The sequence below is a fragment of the Bufo gargarizans genome, chromosome 2 (assembly GCF_014858855.1).
Source record: "Bufo gargarizans isolate SCDJY-AF-19 chromosome 2, ASM1485885v1, whole genome shotgun sequence".
In the NCBI taxonomy this organism is placed as follows: Eukaryota; Metazoa; Chordata; class Amphibia; order Anura; family Bufonidae; genus Bufo; species Bufo gargarizans.
Genome location: NC_058081.1, coordinates 290,634,368 through 290,654,216, shown reverse-complemented (window position 1 = coordinate 290,654,216; position 19,849 = coordinate 290,634,368).

Genomic DNA, 19,849 nt, shown 5'->3' with positions numbered 1-19,849 from the left:
TCATGCTGCTGCCATATCACTACTCTGTGGTCTCCTCATGCTGATGCTACCTCAACACTATGTCACTGGGCCACTCTGTGGTCTCCTCATGCTGCTGCCACTTCACTAGTCTTTGGTTTCCTCATGCTGCTGCCATATCACTACTCTGTGGTCTCCTCATGCTGCTGCCACTTGACCACTCATGGTCTCCTCAGGCTGCTGCCACCTCAACACTATGTCACTGGGCCACTCTATGGTCTCCTCATGCTGCTGCCACTTCACTAGTCTGTGGTCTTCTCATGCTGCTGCCACCTCACTACTCTTTGGTTTCCTCATGCTGCTGCTACCTCAACACTATGTCACTGGGCCACTCTGTGGTCTCCTCATTATGCTGCCATATAACTACTCTGTGGTCTCCTCATGCTGCTGCTACTTCAACACTATGTCACTGGGCCACTCTGTAGTCTCCTCAGGCTGCTGCTACCTCAACACTATGTCACTGGGTCACTGTGTGGTCTCCTCATGCTGCTGCCACCTCACCACTATGTCAATGGGCCACTCTATGGTCTCCTCATGCTGCTGCCACCTCACTACTCTGTGGTCTCCTCATGCTGCTGCTACTTCAACACTATGTCACTGTGCTACTCTGTGGTCTTCTCATGCTGCTGATACCTCAACACTATGTCACTGGGGCACTCTGTGGTCTCCTCATGCTGCTGCCACCTCACCACTATGTCAATGGGCCACTCTGTGGTCTCCTCATGCTGCTGCCACCTCACTACTCTGTGGTTTCCTCATACTGCTGCCATATCACTACTCTATGGTCTCCTCATGCTGCTGATACCCCAACACTATGTCACTGAGCCATACTGTGGTCTCCTCATGCTGCTGCTACCTCAACACTATGTCACTGGGCCACTCTGTGGTCTCCTCATGCTGCTGCCACCTCACCACTATGTAACTAGGCCACTCTGTTGTCTCCTCATCCTGCTGCTACACCAACACTATGTCACTGGGTCACTCTGTGGTCTCCTCATGCTGCTGCTACCTCAGCACTATGTCAATGGGCCACTATGTGCACTCCTCATGCTGCCACATCAATACTCAGTGGTTTCCTCATGCTGCTGACACCTCCCAACTCTGTCACTGGGTCACTCTGTGGTCTCATCATGCTGCTGCCACATCACTACTTTGTGGTCTCCTCATGGTGCTGCTACATCACCACTATGTCACTGGGCCACTCTGTGGCCTCCTCATGCTGCCACCTCACTTATATGTCATTGGACCACTCTGTGGACTTCTCATGCTGTTCCCACCCTCCCCACTTCATGACTGGGCAACTATTTTGCCTTTTTGGCCTGGTTGACACAAACCTTTATTTGACCCTTCTTCTGAGCTGTCAGAAGGAAGGAAAAATTAGACACACAATGGATCCTGTCTGTGTAGCAGCTGTAAGGTCTGTATGACATGGTCCCTATTTTGCATCAGAATTGGCTTATGATTTGGCAGCCAAAAGCAGAAGTGGGTACAAAACACAATATACATGCAAATATTTCATTCATGTGTCATCTCTGTTTTGGATCCACTCCTGGTTTTTTTTGGGGGGGGGCTTTAGAAATACTGATGGATTACTGAGCAAATGCTGACCGAGTGAAGGCGGATGCTCAACAGACAGGATCCATTTTTGGGGGGTTATTGTTCTGATGGATCAGAGGAAGGGCAAAATAATCAGTGACGTCAACACAAACTTACTGCTGACACCCTCTCCATTCTGGAAATAGTGGCAATGAGGAGAGAAAGGCGCTCATAGGGTGAGTATGTCAAGTAAACACTATATCCACAGATAGGGAGAAGTGGTTTGCTCACCTATTTGAGTTGCACCAAATTGGGCGCAACCACAATGAAGGCCAAATGGAAATGGTTGACAGTTAATGCAGCCTGAACTTGTCCAATCACCTGGAAGAGCACCAGGAGTCAAGCGTGTGGACAGCAAGGGGCACACATTCACAACCGGTTGTCAAACAAATTTCTATTTATTCAATGACGACGCGTTTCGGGGTACCGCAGACCCCTTTATCAAGTTTGCCACTACAGATTATATGTCCTTGACTGAGTCACGAAACCTCCTACGATAAACTGTCTATCCAGTTCATTGTAGGAGGTTTCGTGACTCAGTCAAGGACATATAATCTGTCTGTAGTGGCAGACTTGATAAAGGGGTCTTTGGTACCCCGAAATGCATCGTCATTGAATAAAATGAAAATTGTTTGGCAACTGTTTGTGAATGTGCGACCCATGTTTTCCACACGCTTGACTCCTATGGTCCGGCGCTCTTTCAGGACCCTCTCCATTCTGTCAGGGGGTCTCTACTTGTATAAGTGTTTAATAGAAAAGGTTCTGTAGATATCTAAGTGGAATCAGCTGACGACGGTTTAAAAGGAGTGCGCTTCTTCTTGACGCTAACATTGACCTGTAAGGCTGAGTTCACACTTGAGTTAGTTGGTCAGTTTTAGCCTCGTTACTGCCCAAATAAGTGAAGTGTGCAGTTATTCTAAGAGCGACGCCTGTCATCTGCCTGTCATACTAACAGTATTGTTTCACTACCACAGAAGACTCCCTATGCCTGTTACTGCAAGGTACAGTGTTCTACACCACTATACAGGCTCTCTGCAGCCAGAAAATAGCAGTTTGTGATGCTATTCACTATGAATATATTCGGATCGAATCTTTTCGGAAAATTTGGCAAAATGACCAAATCGAATTTTTGAGAAATTCGCTCTAATTATTAAAGAAACTCCCCAGTTTATTATTATAGCCACGATCAGAGCTGAGATGAGGTCTAGAGGGACCCCCATATTTAATCATCCTCTGCAGGGACCCCCATATTCAATCATCTGATAGCATATTGCTTCTGTGTGAGCAGGTAATATTTAAATGTATACATTTGGTGGGCCCGCAAAGACAATTTAACTGGTGGGCCCTAGGTACCGCAGTCCAACACTGTGTACATATATAGCTTAGCTTCACCTTTCTCAAATTAAGTAAAAAACAAAAGCCAATTATTAACTGATGGGATGTCAGCTCATGGATCACACAGATGACAGTTTCTGTAATTTCTCTGAGGAAGGCAAAAAAATAAACTGTGAGGTAGAATCCAATTTCCCTCATTTAAGAAGAAATATTCCTTCACAACTCCAATCAGGCAGTCAGAATAATTTCCTGGATTAACGACCCAACTATAACCTGTAATATTATTACACTCCAGAAATACATCCAGGCCCCTCTTGAATTCCTTTATTGTACTCACCATCACCACCTCCTCAGGCAGAGAGTTCCATAGTCTCACTGCTCTTACCGTAAAGAATCCTCTTCTGTGTTTGTGTACAAACCTTCCTTCCTCCAGACGCAGAGGATGTCCCCTCATCACAGTCACAGTCCTAGGGGTTAAATAGATGATGGGAGAAATCTCTGTACTGACCCCTGATATATTTATACATAGTTATTAGATCTCCCCTAATTTTGATAATATTTCTTGGTACTATAGTCCACCCATTCCAGTTATTACTTTAGTTGCCCTCCTTTGAACCATCTCCAGCTTTGCTATGTCTGTCTTGTTCACAGGAGCCCAGAACTGTACACAGTACTCCATGTGTGGTCTGACTAGTGATTTGTAAAGTGGAAGGACTATGTTCTCATCACAGGCATCTATGCCCCTTTTGATGCACCCCATGATCTTATTATCATTGGCAGCAGCTGTCTGGCAGTGGTTTATACAGTTAATTCTACATTTGCACGACCGTATGTGTTTTGTGGTCCGCAAAGCAAAGATCCGTATAGTCCGTTTGGCATCCATATAGCATCCTTTCTTTTTCAGGATCCATTGTAACAATACCTACAAGAATAGGACATGTTCTATCTTTTTTGCGGGGCTACTGTATGGACATACTGATGTGGACAGCACACGGTATGCTGTCTGCATTTTTTGCGGACTCATGGAAATTAATGGGTCCACATCCTATCCGCAAAAAATGGAACGGACATGGAAACAAAATACGTTTGTGTGCATAAGGCCTAAGTTTGCTGTCCACTAAAATTCCTAAGTCCTTTTCAATCTCAGTGTTACCCAGTGTTTTACCATTTAGAATGTACTGGTGACTTCCTTCCCATGTGCATAACCTTAAATTTGTCAGTGTTAAACCTCATCTGCCACTTCTCTGCCCAAGCCCCAATCTATCCAGATCCATTCATTACCAGAATCCCCAATCGCCACACGGGTTTGAAAGTATTAACCCAGAAACATGCACTTCTGGGTTTTTCACCCTTTAGATGCTGTGATTACACTTGATTACAGCATCTAAAGGTTGTAATGACCGCAATCGGCCTTATTGCTGGTCGCTGTCATTAGCCACGGGCCTCTGCTGTTTGAAACAGCAGAGACCTGACGGCTATGGCACCCGCTGCACACACGAGTGGGCGTCATGTTTAAATATTACTACAGCATCATACATGTATATCACTGGTAGCGAAATGGTTAAACAATGATCTTTGGTTGTGTTCAGACAGGCCTAGTCATCATGGCTATTAGGGAAAGGTCATATGATGCACATTTACATTACCACTATTCATTATTGACAAATGATAATTTACTTGTTCACATAAATGATTTCACAAGCGTTGAACTAACTTTTTAAGTTAATGTCACTACATACATTCACATCACATGATTATCATGAATCTCTAGCATTCAAATCGTAACAATTATCAACTTGTCTAAATGAGTCTTAACCCCATTTGAAGTGTTTCTCCACTTTTAATTACAAGATTTATTGGTATATTGTTAAAATAAAAACTTCAACAGGGTATAGGTTGTAGCAGCCTATGCAGGCGCTACAGAGTCCTTGAATATAGAGTTTACCAGAAGTTTACCTTTAACTGTTTAAGGCAGAGTGGCGTGCTTCTGCCTCTATGAAATCCAGCACCTCAAGATACATATCTCTCCGGCCTTCCTCCACCACACTATACATAAAAATAAAAAAGAGAGAGAGAACTGAAGCTCATAGACGTCCAATTATGAAAAATTGTATACTTTATTAGTTACAAAATCAATTAATAATAATACCATTAAAAAGGGGGGGAAAGGAGCAAGAACACCATCCCAGCAATACAGAATCTGAATATATATGTCAGAATGTGATGGAAATTCTATAAAATACAGACAAAAGTGAGGTCTTAAAGAGTTTCATCAGAAACAGTCTGGAATTCATTTTGAAAAATAATGCCTTTATGTTCGGGAACACATGGTTTAAACAAAATGTTGGCACCGCAATGGGTACTCCGGCCGCATGTACATTCGCCAACCTGTACCTGGCACGGTTTGAGGATAGATATGTGTACTCTGTGTCCAACCCCTACATCAAATACATACAGAAATATCAGCGTTTTATAGACGATGTGTTCATCGTATGGTGGGGCACTGAACACACATTTAAGCAATTTGTGAATCATTTGAATAAGGAGAATGATATGAACATGCGCTTTACTTACAAATTTGGAGGGGACAAACTGGAGTTTCTGGACATGCTCATCTCCGTGAGCAATGGAGAATTGGTGACCGAGGGCTTCATAAATCCCATGGCAACCAATTCTCTATTGCATTATTCGAGTTATCACCCGACAGCTGTGAAAAGTGCTGTACCCTATGGCCACTTCAGACGCTTGGCACGCATAAATAAATCAGAGGATAGTTATAATAAACAAGCCATGGATTTAAAAAAAATGTTTAAGATTGAGGGGTTATCCCCTTAAATTACTTAACACAGCCATGGAAAAAGCGACTGCTGTAGGCCGAAAAACCCACTCATGTCCTGAGTAGAGTTGAGCGAACACCTGGATGTTCGGGTTCGAGAAGTTCGGCCGAACATCCCGGAAATGTTCGGGTTCGGGATCCGAACCCGATCCGAACTTCGTCCCGAACCCGAACCCCATTGAAGTCAATGGGGACCCGAACTTTTCGGCACTAAAAAGGCTGTAAAACAGCCCAGGAAAGAGCTAGAGGGCTGCAAAAGGCAGCAACATGTAGGTAAATCCCCTGCAAACAAATGTGGATAGGGAAATGAATTAAAATAAAAATTAAATAAATAAAAATTAACCAAAATCAATTGGAGAGAGGTTCCATAGCAGAGAATCTGGCTTCCCGTCACCCACCACTGGAACAGTCCATTCTCAGATATTTAGGCCCCGGCACCCAGGCAGAGGAGAGAGGTCCCGTAACAGAGAATCTGTCTTCATGTCAGCAGAGAATTAGTCTGCATGTCATAGCAGAGAATGAGGCTTCACGTCAGCCACCACTGCAACAGTCCATTGGCATATATTTAGGCCCAGCACACACACAGGCAGAGGAGAGAGGTCCCGTAACAGACAATCTGGCTTCATGTCAGCAGAGAATCAGTCTGCATGTCATAGCAGAGAATCAGGCTTCACGTCAGCCACCACTGCAACAGTCCATTGGCATATATTTAGGCCCAGCACACACACAGGCAGAGGAGAGAGGTCCCGTAAAAGAGAATCTGGCTTCATGTCAGCAGAGAATCAGTCTGCATGTCATAGCAGAGAATGAGGCTTCACGTCACCCACCACTGCAACAGTCCATTGGCATATATTTAGGCCTAGCACACAGGCAGAGCAGAGAGGTCCCGTAACAGACAATCTGGCTTCATGTCAGCAGAGAATCAGTCTGCATGTCATAGCAGAGAATGAGGCTTCACGTCAGCCACCACTGCAACAGTCCATTGGCATATATTTAGGCCTAGCACACAGGCAGAGCAGAGAGGTCCCGTAACAGACAATCTGGCTTCATGTCAGCAGAGAATCAGTCTGCATGTCATAGCAGAGTATCAGGCTTCACGTCAGCCACCACTGCAACAGTCCATTGTCATAAATTTAGGCCCAGCACCCAGGCAGAGGAGAGAGGTCCCGTAACAGACAATCTGGCTTCATGTCAGCAGAGAATTAGTCTGCATGTCATAGCAGAGAATCAGGCTTCATGTCAGCCACCACTGCAACAGTCCATTGGCATATATTTAGGCCCAGCACCCAGGCAGAGGAGGGAGGTCCCGTAACAGAGAATCTGTCTTCATGTCAGCAGAGAATCAGTCTGCATGTCATAGCAGAGAATGAGGCTTCACGTCACCCACCACTGCAACAGTCCATTGGCATATATTTAGGCCTAGCACACAGGCAGAGCAGAGAGGTCCCGTAACAGACAATCTGGCTTCATGTCAGCAGAGAATCAGTCTGCATGTCATAGCAGAGAATCAGGCTTCACGTCAGCCACCACTGCAACAGTCCATTGGCATATATTTAGGCCTAGCACACAGGCAGAGCAGAGAGGTCCCGTAACAGACAATCTGGCTTCATGTCAGCAGAGAATCAGTCTGCATGTCATAGCAGAGAATGAGGCTTCACGTCAGCCACCACTGCAACAGTCCATTGGCATATATTTAGGCCTAGCACACAGGCAGAGCAGAGAGGTCCCGTAACAGACAATCTGGCTTCATGTCAGCAGAGAATCAGTCTGCATGTCATAGCAGAGAATCAGGCTTCACGTCAGCCACCACTGCAACAGTCCATTGTCATAAATTTAGGCCCAGCACCCAGGCAGAGGAGAGAGGTCCCGTAACAGACAATCTGGCTTCATGTCAGCAGAGAATTAGTCTGCATGTCATAGCAGAGAATCAGGCTTCATGTCAGCCACCACTGCAACAGTCCATTGGCATATATTTAGGCCCAGCACCCAGGCAGAGGAGGGAGGTCCCGTAACAGAGAATCTGTCTTCATGTCAGCAGAGAATCAGTCTGCATGTCATAGCAGAGAATGAGGCTTCACGTCAGCCACCACTGCAACAGTCCATTGGCATATATTTAGGCCTAGCACACAGGCAGAGGAGAGGTTCATTCAACTTTGGGTAGCCTCGCAATATAATGGTAAAATGAAAATAAAAATAGGATTGAATGAGGAAGTGCCCTGGAGTCCAATAATATATGGTTATGGGGAGGTAGTTAATGTCTAATCTGGACAAGGGACGGACAGGTCCTGTGGGATCCATGCCTGGTTCATTTTTATGAACGTCAGCTTGTCCACATTGGCTGTAGACAGGCGGCTGCGTTTGTCTGTAATGACGCCCCCTGCCGTGCTGAATACACGTTCAGACAAAACGCTGGCTGCCGGGCAGGCCAGCACCTCCAAGGCATAAAAGGCTAGCTCTGGCCACGTGGACAATTTAGAGACCCAGAAGTTGAATGGGGCCGAACCATCAGTCAGTACGTGGAGGGGTGTGCACACGTACTGTTCCACCATGTTAGTGTAATGTTGCCTCCTGCTAACACGTTGCGTATCAGGTGGTGGTGCAGTTAGCTGTGGCGTGTTGACAAAAGTTTTCCACATCTCTGCCATGCTAACCCTGCCCTCAGAGGAGCTGGCCGTGACACAGCTGCCTTGGCGACCTCTTGCTCCTCCTCTGCCTTGGCCTTGGGCTTCCACTTGTTCCCCTGTGACATTTGGGAATGCTCTCAGTAGCGCGTCTACCAACGTGCGCTTGTACTCGCGCATCTTCCTATCACGCTCCAGTGCAGGAAGTAAGGTGGGCACATTGTCTTTGTAGCGTGGATCCAGCAGGGTGGCAACCCAGTAGTCCGCACAGGTTAAAATGTGGGCAACTCTGCTGTCGTTGCGCAGGCACTGCAGCATGTAGTCGCTCATGTGTGCCAGGCTGCCCAGGGGTAAGGACAAGCTGTCCTCTGTGGGAGGCGTATCGTCATCGTCCTGCCTTTCCCCCCAGCCACGCACCAGTGATGGACCCGAGCTGCGTTGGGTGCCACCCCGCTGTGACCATGCTTCATCCTCATCCTCCTCCACCTCCTCCTCATCCTCGTCCTCCTCGTCCTCCAGTAGTGGGCCCTGGCTGGCCACATTTGTACCTGGCCTCTGCTGTTGCCAAAAACCTCCCTCTGAGTCACTTCGAAGAGACTGGCCTGAAAGTGCTAAAAATGACCCCTCTTCCTCCTCCTCCTCCTCCTCCTCCTGGGCCACCTCCTCTTCCATCATCGCCCTAAGTGTTTTCTCAAGGAGACATAGAAGTGGTATTGTAACGCTGATAACGGTGTCATCGCCACTGGCCATGTTGGTGGAGTACTCGAAACAGCGCAACAGGGCACACAGGTCTCGCATGGAGGCCCAGTCATTGGTGGTGAAGTGGTGCTGTTCTGTAGTGCGACTGACCCGTGCGTGCTGCAGCTGAAACTCCACTATGGCCTGCTGCTGCTCGCACAGTCTGTCCAGCATGTGCAAGGTGGAGTTCCACCTGGTGGGCACGTCGCATATGAGGCGGTGAGCGGGAAGGCCGAAGTTACGCTGTAGCGCAGACAGGCGAGCAGCAGCAGGATGTGAACGCCGGAAGCGCGAACAGACGGCCCGCACTTTATGCAGCAGCTCTGACATGTCGGGGTAGTTGTGAATGAACTTCTGCACCACCAAATTCAGCACATGCGCCAAGCAAGGGATGTGCGTCAAATTGGCTAGTCCCAGAGCTGCAACGAGATTTCGCCCATTATCACACACCACCAGGCCGGGCTTGAGGCTCACCGGCAGCAACCACTCGTCGGTCTGTTGTTCTATACCCCGCCACAACTCCTGTGCGGTGTGGGGCCTGTCCCCCAAACATATGAGTTTCAGAATGGCCTGCTGACGTTTACCCCGGGCTGTGCTGAAGTTGGTGGTGAAGGTGTGTGGCTGACTGGATGAGCAGGTGGAAGAAGAGGAGGAGGAAGCCGAGAAGGAGGAGGTGGCAACAGGAGGCAAAGAATGTTGCCCTGCGATCCTTGGCGGCGGAAGGACGTGCGCCAAACAGCTCTCCGCCTGGGGCCCAGCTGCCACTACATTTACCCAGTGTGCAGTTAGGGAGATATAGCGTCCCTGGCCGTGCTTACTGGTCCACGTATCTGTGGTTAGGTGGACCTTGCCACAGATGGCGTTGCGCAGTGCACACTTGATTTTATCGGATACTTGGTTGTGCAGGGAAGGCACGGCTCTCTTGGAGAAGTAGTGCCGGCTGGGAACAACATACTGTGGGACAGCAAGCGACATGAGCTGTTTGAAGCTGTCTGTGTCCACCAGCCTAAATGACAGCATTTCATAGGCCAGTAGTTTAGAAATGCTGGCATTCAGGGCCAGGGATCGAGGGTGGCTAGGTGGGAATTTACGCTTTCTATCAAATGTTTGTGAGATGGAGAGCTGAACGCTGGCGTGTGACATGGTTGAGACGCTTGGTGACGGAGGTGGTGGTGGTGGTGTTGGTGGTACATCCCCTGTTTGCTGGGCGGCAGGTGCCAACGTTCCTCCAGAGGCGGAGGAAGAGGCCGAGGCGGCAGCAGCAGAATAGGCCGAGGCGGCAGCAGCAGAAGAGGTAGCAGGGGGAGCCTGAGTGACTTCCTTGGTTTTAAGGTGTTTACTCCACTGCAGTTCATGCTTTGCATGCAGGTGCCTGGTCATGCAGGTTGTGCTCAGGTTCAGAACGTTAATGCCTCGCTTCAGGCTCTGATGGCACAGCGTGCAAACCACTCGGGTCTTGTCGTCAGCACATTGTTTGAAGAAGTGCCATGCCAGGGAACTCCTTGAAGCTGCCTTTGGGGTGCTCGGTCCCAGATGGCGGCGGTCAGTAGCAGGCGGAGTCTCTTGGCGGCGGGTGTTCTGCTTTTGCCCACTGCTCCCTCTTTTGCTACGCTGTTGGCTCGGTCTCACCACTGCCTCTTCCTCCGAACTGTGAAAGTCAGTGGCACGACCTTCATTCCATGTGGGGTCTAGGACCTCATCGTCCCCTGCATCGTCTTCCACCCAGTCTTGATCCCTGACCTCCTGTTCAGTCTGCACACTGCAGAAAGACGCAGCAGTTGGCACCTGTGTTTCGTCATCATCAGAGACATGCTGAGGTGGTATTCCCATGTCCTCATCATCAGGAAACATAAGTGGTTGTGCGTCAGTGCATTCTATGTCTTTCACCGCTGGGGAAGGGCTAGGTGGATGCCCTTGGGAAACCCTGCCAGCGGAGTCTTCAAACAGCATAAGAGACTGCTGCATAACTTGAGGCTGAGACAGTTTCCCTGGTATGCATGGGGGTGATGTGACAGACTGATGGGGTTGGTTTTCAGGCGCCATCTGTGCGCTTTCTGCAGAAGACTGGGTGGGAGATAATGTGAACGTGCTGGATCCACTGTCGGCCACCCAATTGACTAATGCCTGTACCTGCTCAGGCCTTACCATCCTTAGAACGGCATTGGGCCCCACCATATATCGCTGTAAATTCTGGCGGCTACTGGGACCTGAGGTAGTTGGTACACTAGGACGTGTGGATGTGGCAGAACGGCCACGTCCTCTCCCAGCACCAGAGGGTCCACTAACACCACCACGACCATGTCCACGTCCGCGTCCCTTACTAGATGTTTTTCTCATTGTTATGGTTCACCACAACAACAAATATATTATTTGGCCCAATGTATTGTATTCAAATTCAGCGGGATATAAATTTGAGGCCTAGTATTTAGGCGCTGGGTGACCGGTATGGATTTAGTGACAGAATTAGACTTGGAAATGCACAGAAGCGTGTGTGTGAAGTTATTCTGAATGACCCTATGTGCACCTTCAATATGATCTACCCTTTTAGGGATAGATTTCAAATAGCTCTGATATAGCAGAAACGACTAAATTATGAAATTGCTAAATTGGGAATTGTATTTCAACCCAGAACAAAAAATGTGCTTTGACGGACACTAAATAACTTTCCCAGCCACAACAGGACAGCGGTAACGAGAGATTTAGCGGGATATAAATTTGAGGCCTAGTATTTAGGCGCTGGGTGACAGGTATGGGTTTAGTGACAGAATTAGATTTGGAAATGCACAGTAGCGGGTGTGTGAAGTTATTCTGAATGACCCTATGTGCACCTTGAATATTATATACCCTTTTAGGGATAGATTTCAAATAGCTCTGATATAGCAGAAACCACTAAATTATGAAATTGCTAAATTGGGAATTGTATTTCAACCCAGAACAAGAAATGTGCTTGAACGGACACTAAATAACTCGCCCAGCTACAGCACTAGGGACAGATTTAGCGGGATATAAATTTGAGGCCTAGTATTTAGGCGCTGGGTGACAGGTATGGGTTTAGTGCCAGAATTAGACTTGGAAATACACAGTAGCGGGTGTGTGTGAAGTTATTCTGAATGACCCAATGTGCACCTTGAATATTATATACCCTTTTAGGGATAGATTTCAAATAGCTCTGATATAGCAGAAACCACTAAATTATGAAATTGCTAAATTGGGAATTGTATTTCAACCCAGAACAAGAAATGTGCTTGAACGGACACTAAATAACTCGCCCAGCTACAGCACTAAGGACAGATTTAGCGGGATATAAATTTGAGGCCTAGTATTTAGGCGCTGGGTGACAGGTATGGGTTTAGTGCCAGAATTAGACTTGGAAATACACAGTAGCGGGTGTGTGTGAAGTTATTCTGAATGACCCAATGTGCACCTTGAATATTATATACCCTTTTAGGGATAGATTTCAAATAGCTCTGATATAGCAGAAACCACTAAATTATGAAATTGCTAAATTGGGAATTGTATTTCAACCCAGAACAAGAAATGTGCTTGAACGGACACTAAATAACTCGCCCAGCTACAGCACTAAGGACAGATTTAGCGGGATATAAATTTGAGGCCTAGTATTTAGGCGCTGGGTGACAGGTATGGGTTTAGTGCCAGAATTAGACTTGGAAATACACAGTAGCGGGTGTGTGTGAAGTTATTCTGAATGACCCAATGTGCACCTTGAATATTATATACCCTTTTAGGGATAGATTTCAAATAGCTCTGATATAGCAGAAACCACTAAATTATGAAATTGCTAAATTGGGAATTGTATTTCAACCCAGAACAAGAAATGTGCTTGAACGGACACTAAATAACTCGCCCAGCTACAGCACTAAGGACAGATATAGCGGGATATAAATTTGAGGCCTAGTATTTAGGCGCTGGGTGACAGGTATGGGTTTAGTGCCAGAATTAGACTTGGAAATACACAGTAGCGGGTGTGTGTGAAGTTATTCTGAATGACCCAATGTGCACCTTGAATATTATATACCCTTTTAGGGATAGATTTCAAATAGCTCTGATATAGCAGAAACCACTAAATTATGAAATTGCTAAATTGGGAATTGTATTTCAACCCAGAACAAGAAATGTGCTTGAACGGACACTAAATAACTCGCCCAGCTACAGCACTAAGGACAGATTTAGCGGGATATAAATTTGAGGCCTAGTATTTAGGCGCTGGGTGACAGGTATGGGTTTAGTGCCAGAATTAGACTTGGAAATACACAGTAGCGGGTGTGTGTGAAGTTATTCTGAATGACCCAATGTGCACCTTGAATATTATATACCCTTTTAGGGATAGATTTCAAATAGCTCTGATATAGCAGAAACCACTAAATTATGAAATTGCTAAATTGGGAATTGTATTTCAACCCAGAACAAGAAATGTGCTTGAACGGACACTAAATAACTCGCCCAGCTACAGCACTAAGGACAGATTTAGCGGGATATAAATTTGAGGCCTAGTATTTAGGCGCTGGGTGACAGGTATGGGTTTAGTGCCAGAATTAGACTTGGAAATACACAGTAGCGGGTGTGTGTGAAGTTATTCTGAATGACCCAATGTGCACCTTGAATATTATATACCCTTTTAGGGATAGATTTCAAATAGCTCTGATATAGCAGAAACCACTAAATTATGAAATTGCTAAATTGGGAATTGTATTTCAACCCAGAACAAGAAATGTGCTTGAACGGACACTAAATAACTCGCCCAGCTACAGCACTAAGGACAGATTTAGCGGGATATAAATTTGAGGCCTAGTATTTAGGCGCTGGGTGACATGTATGGGTTTAGTGCCAGAATTAGACTTGGAAATACACAGTAGCGGGTGTGTGTGAAGTTATTCTGAATGACCCAATGTGCACCTTGAATATTATATACCCTTTTAGGGATAGATTTCAAATAGCTCTGATATAGCAGAAACCACTAAATTATGAAATTGCTAAATTGGGAATTGTATTTCAACCCAGAACAAGAAATGTGCTTGAACGGACACTAAATAACTCGCCCAGCTACAGCACTAAGGACAGATTTAGCGGGATATAAATTTGAGGCCTAGTATTTAGGCGCTGGGTGACAGGTATGGGTTTAGTGCCAGAATTAGACTTGGAAATACACAGTAGCGGGTGTGTGTGAAGTTATTCTGAATGACCCAATGTGCACCTTGAATATTATATACCCTTTTAGGGATAGATTTCAAATAGCTCTGATATAGCAGAAACCACTAAATTATGAAATTGCTAAATTGGGAATTGTATTTCAACCCAGAACAAGAAATGTGCTTGAACGGACACTAAATAACTCGCCCAGCTACAGCACTAGGGACAGATTTAGCTGGATATAAATTTGAGGCCTAGTATTTAGGCGCTGGGTGACAGGTATGGGTTTAGTGCCAGAATTAGACTTGGAAATACACAGTAGCGGGTGTGTGTGAAGTTATTCTGAATGACCCAATGTGCACCTTGAATATTATATACCCTTTTAGGGATAGATTTCAAATAGCTCTGATATAGCAGAAACCACTAAATTATGAAATTGCTAAATTGGGAATTGTATTTCAACCCAGAACAAGAAATATGCTTGAACGGACACTAAATAACTCGCCCAGCTACAGCACTAAGGACAGATTTAGCGGGATATAAATTTGAGGCCTAGTATTTAGGCGCTGGGTGACCGGTATGGATTTAGTGACAGAATTAGACTGGGATATGGCCAAAAAATAAACAGACTATTGCTGGTTAAATGCACTTGGTGTGACAGCTTCACCCTGATGTAGGCTTTAGCCAAAAAACAACCACACCATTGAGGGTTAAATGCACTTGGTGACAGGCGCAGCTTGCCCCTGATTTAGTATATGGCCAAAAAATGAACAGACTATTGCTGGTTAAATGCACTTGGTGTGACAGCTTCACCCTGATGTAGGCTTTAGCCAAAAAACAACCACACCATTGAGGGTTAAATGCACTTGGTGACAGGCGCAGCTTGCCCCTGATTTTGTATATGGCCAAAAAATGAACAGACTATTGCTGGTTAAATGCACTTGGTGTGACAGCTTCACCCTGATGTAGGCTTTAGCCAAAAAACAACCACACCATTGAGGGTTAAATGCACTTGGTCGCAGCTTGTGCTGGCGCACCACAAGACACAAAATGGCCGCCGATCACCCCAGAAAAATGTGACTGACAAACGGTCTGGGCAGCCTAAAAACAGTGAGCAATTGAGGATCAGCAGCTCAATGATCCACAGCTGCAGATCGATCAGTTAATCAAGTCCTTTGGAGGAGTTAATCTGCCTAATCTCGCCCTACTGTCGCAGCCGCAACCTCTCCCTACGCTAATCAGAGCAGAGTGACGGGCGGCGCTATGTGACTCCAGCTTAAATAGAGGCTGGGTCACATGGTGCTCTGGCCAATCACAGCCATGCCAATAGTAGGCATGGCTGTGATGGCCTCTTGGGGCAAGTAGTATGACGCTTGTTGATTGGCTGCTTTGCAGCCTTTCAAAAAGCGCCAAGAAAGCGTCACAAAAGCGCGAAGAAAGCAACGAACACCGAACCCGAACCCGGACTTTTACGAAAATGTCCGGGTTCGGGTCCGTGTCACGGACACCCCAAAATTCGGTACGAACCCGAACTATACAGTTCGAGTTCGCTCATCCCTAGTCCTGAGTCCTTATTAAAAACAAAAATCTGCGAGAAACCCCGGCCCTTTACATTCTCATTTAGGTACAGTCCAATGGCCAACATAATCAAAAAGGTCGTCAGAGATAACTGGAATATTGTAGCAAGTGATACCAATCTGAAAGATTGCATCTTGGAGGTGCCATACCTTACGTGATAAATTGGTCCGCAGCCATTTTAAAGAAACATAAAATCGCACTTGGCTGGATGGTTGGTTACCCAAAGGCAATAGAAGATGTGGCAGCTGCTCTTTTTGCAGGTTCAATCCCCAGTGGTCTCACATATCTTTCGGAGGTATTAACCATAAAGTGAACACACTAATTACATGCAGGAGTAAATATGTAGTGTACCTAATCCTGTGCAAATGTTGTAGATTCTATATCGGCAAGATGGTCCACTGCCTCTTTGAACGCATCCGTGAACATATACATTCAATCACCACCAGGAGGGGTGTCACACGCCTCATAGAACATATACAGTCCGTACATAACGGAGATAGCTCAGTCCTCAGATTTGCAGGCTTAGAGGTTGTTAAGAATCCACCCAGAGGGGGCGATAGAGGACAGGAACTACTAAGAAAAGAAGGTAGATGGATCTTGCGTTCTAATGCCACGGGCCCTCTGGGACTGAATGAAAAACTTGACATGAGTGTCTTTCTTTGATGTCTCAATATTATATGTATGTTGTTTGTTGTTGCTTTTAATGTTTCACGGATATCTTATTTTGTAACATTGATGTACAACCCCTGTTGCTGACGTAGCCTATATATATATTCGCAATGATATGCGACAGCCTACGCCAACATTACGCGCCTAAGTTAGCGCGCGTGGCACATAAAAGATTATGTCATTTGCGTCAAAGGGTTGTCAGTATTGGCCAGATGAAGCGGTGATACGCAAAACGGCTGTCGCCATGTTTCTGTGATTGCACTATTTTTGTCATCACCCTCTCTGTACCCAGTAAAATTAATATTTGCATCGAATGGTGAGTGCCGCTTATTTATTTCTATTTGTGGAACCATTTTTGTACTTGACAATCCCTGCACCACCAGACCACGAGAGACCGTGGTCCCTGTTTTCTCCATGTGACTAGTGGTGAAGCGAAAGTTTGCCGTAGTGCCACCTAATCCTGAATCTTATTTCACCAGTTCTGTCAAATTTATTGAGCTCCCGATTGACCTCAATAGGAAAAGCCTTGGACAGATGGATGTAGAAATTGATCTCCTGCAGACAAAACTTTCAAGGGAATGTAGCCCAGACAGTTTGAAAAAGTTCCAAGAACAAATAGATCTAAAGTATTGTATCTGGGAGAAGGAAATCCAAGAGTTTAAGATGAAGAAATTCACTAGGGACAATATTGACGCCCAACAGAAGAGGGTATATAGATGGAGGAATAAGAAGATAGGTAGGCCTATAAGCAGATCATCTTCAGTATCTTCTTTGGCTTCCAAGGACGAGACACAGACATATGTAGCCCAGTCCACCAGATTTTTCCATAACAAAATTAGAATGGATCATGGACCGTGTCCGGGAAATAAAAGACCACAGGATCAGAAGAATGCCAACAAGGAACCGGCCAAGGATTTAAAGGTAATTAATTTGTCCAAACATGTATTCTCTGTTTCAGACATCACACTGTTGGAAAAAGGTTTATCATACGCACCGAGCTCTCAGTTTGATCGATTTACAGCCATCAAAGATCTACATATGTTTGGATGTTCATTAATGATAAAAAGATGGCATCATAAAGATCAGAACCCTGATGTTTTCACTACGGCCTCTGAACAATTGGCCCTTCGAACTTTGGAGGACCTCCCTTCTGAACAAGAAAGTGGGGCAAAAAGTGATGTACCATCCATTTTGAAACAAAAATCCCAAAAGTTTCCTTCTCTGTCATTGTGCCCAGCGATTGACTTATTTGTCAAACTGGTCAGGAATGACTTTGAAAAAATACCTAGGATGGTTTGTGATGATAATCTCACCAAAGCACAATGACAGAGTTTAGAGAAACTGAAGAATCTACCTGATGTGATATACAAACCTGCCGATAAAGGCGGAAATTTAGTTGTATGGCTGAGGCGTACAAACAACGTTTAGTTGTATGGCTGAGGCGTACGGCTGAGGCTGAGATGAACTGATGAAGATTTTGGAGAGGGCCCTGGAGAAAAATATTATCTCTGAGGAGTTACATGATGTCCTCAGCGTCCGGGAGCCCACCATTCCAACGCTATACCTACTTCCCAAAATTCATAAAAATCCCTGCATACCACCAGGTAGGCCAATAATTTTGGGCCAGGGAAGCTTAGTAGAGAGCATTTGTAAATTTATAGACCACCATTTGAAACCTATGGTGGAACTTTTACCATCGTATATACGGGATACATCGGATTTATTGCAAAAATTACAGGGGATATGTTTGGAAGAGAATACTTTATTGGTAACATGCGATGTGGAGTCCTTATATACCAGTATCAAGCACTCGGACGGACTCCAGTCAGTCGAGTTTTTTCTTATGGCTAACAATGTTAATCAGGGAACAGCCTCCTTCTTATTACAGCTACTTCGTTTTGTGTTGACCAGAATTTTTTTTTACCTTCAATGGGTCCTTCTTCCTGCAGTTTCAGGGGACAGCGATAGGGGCGTCCTGTACGCCCCCATATGCTAATTTGTTCCGAGGGTTGTGGGAGAGGGACTTATTCATGTCAGATGGACACGTCGTCATGGACCGCTCCATTTTTTGGGCGTGGTACATAGACGATGTTTTCCTTATCTGACAGGGTACTCCTGAATGTTTACAGGAATTTCTTTAGATCCTCAACACAAATACACGTAACATTAGACTTACCTACCGTATTTTTCGCCCTATAGGACGCACCGGCCCATAAGACGCACCTAGGTTTTTGGGGAGGAAAATAAGAAAAAAAAATTTTTTAACCAAAAGGTGTGCTTTTGGTGGGTTTGGAACTAATGGTGGTCTGTGGGTGGCACTATTACTGGGGATCTGTGAAGGACACTGTTATGGGGGGATCTGTGGATGACAGACACTGTCATGGGGGGATCTGTGGATGACTGACACTGTTATGGGGGGGATCTGTGGATGACGGACACTGTTATGGGGGGGATCTGTGGATGACGGACACTGTTATGGGGGGATCTGTGGATGACGGACACTGTTATGGGGGGATCTGTGGATGACGGACACTGTTATGGGGGGATCTGTGGATGACGGACACTGTTATGGGGGGATCTGTGGATGACTGACACACTGTTACAGGGGGGGATCTGTGGATGGCACTGTTACAGGGGGGGATCTGTGGATGGCACTGTTACAGGGGGGATCTGTGGATGGCACTGTTACAGGGGGGATCTGTGGGTGGCACTGTTACAGGGGGGATCTGTGGGTGGCACTGTTATATATGTGCCATCCACAGACCCCCCACCCCATAACAGTGCCATCCACAGCCCCCCAGCCCATAACAGTGGCATCCACAGCCCCCCAGCCCATAACAGTGGCATCCACAGACCCCCCCCCCCTTAACTGTGCCATCCACGGATCAGCTCGATCATACGTCGCCGCCGCCGCCCCCAGTATACTAATATTAAATGTCTTATTCAATTAAATTGTATTATATATGCCCCCTCACTCCTATATTGATAATCGTACCTTAAATCCTATTCCTAGCTGCTGTTATGCAGGCCGGACGGCCGGCGTGTCACTCGCTGACGTCACTTGCCTGCGCCGCCTGCTTCATTCATAAAGTAGGCGGCGCAGGCACGTGACATCAAGGAGTTACGCTGCCGCCTGCCCGGCCTGCATTACAGCACCTAGGAATAGGATTTAAGGTACGATTAGCAATATAGGAGTGAGGGGGCATATATAATACAATTTAATTGAGTAAGATATTTAATATTAGTATACCGGAGCGGCGGGGCGGGGCTATAGTACATTGATTGCACCGCCCCGCCGCTATTCCCGGCC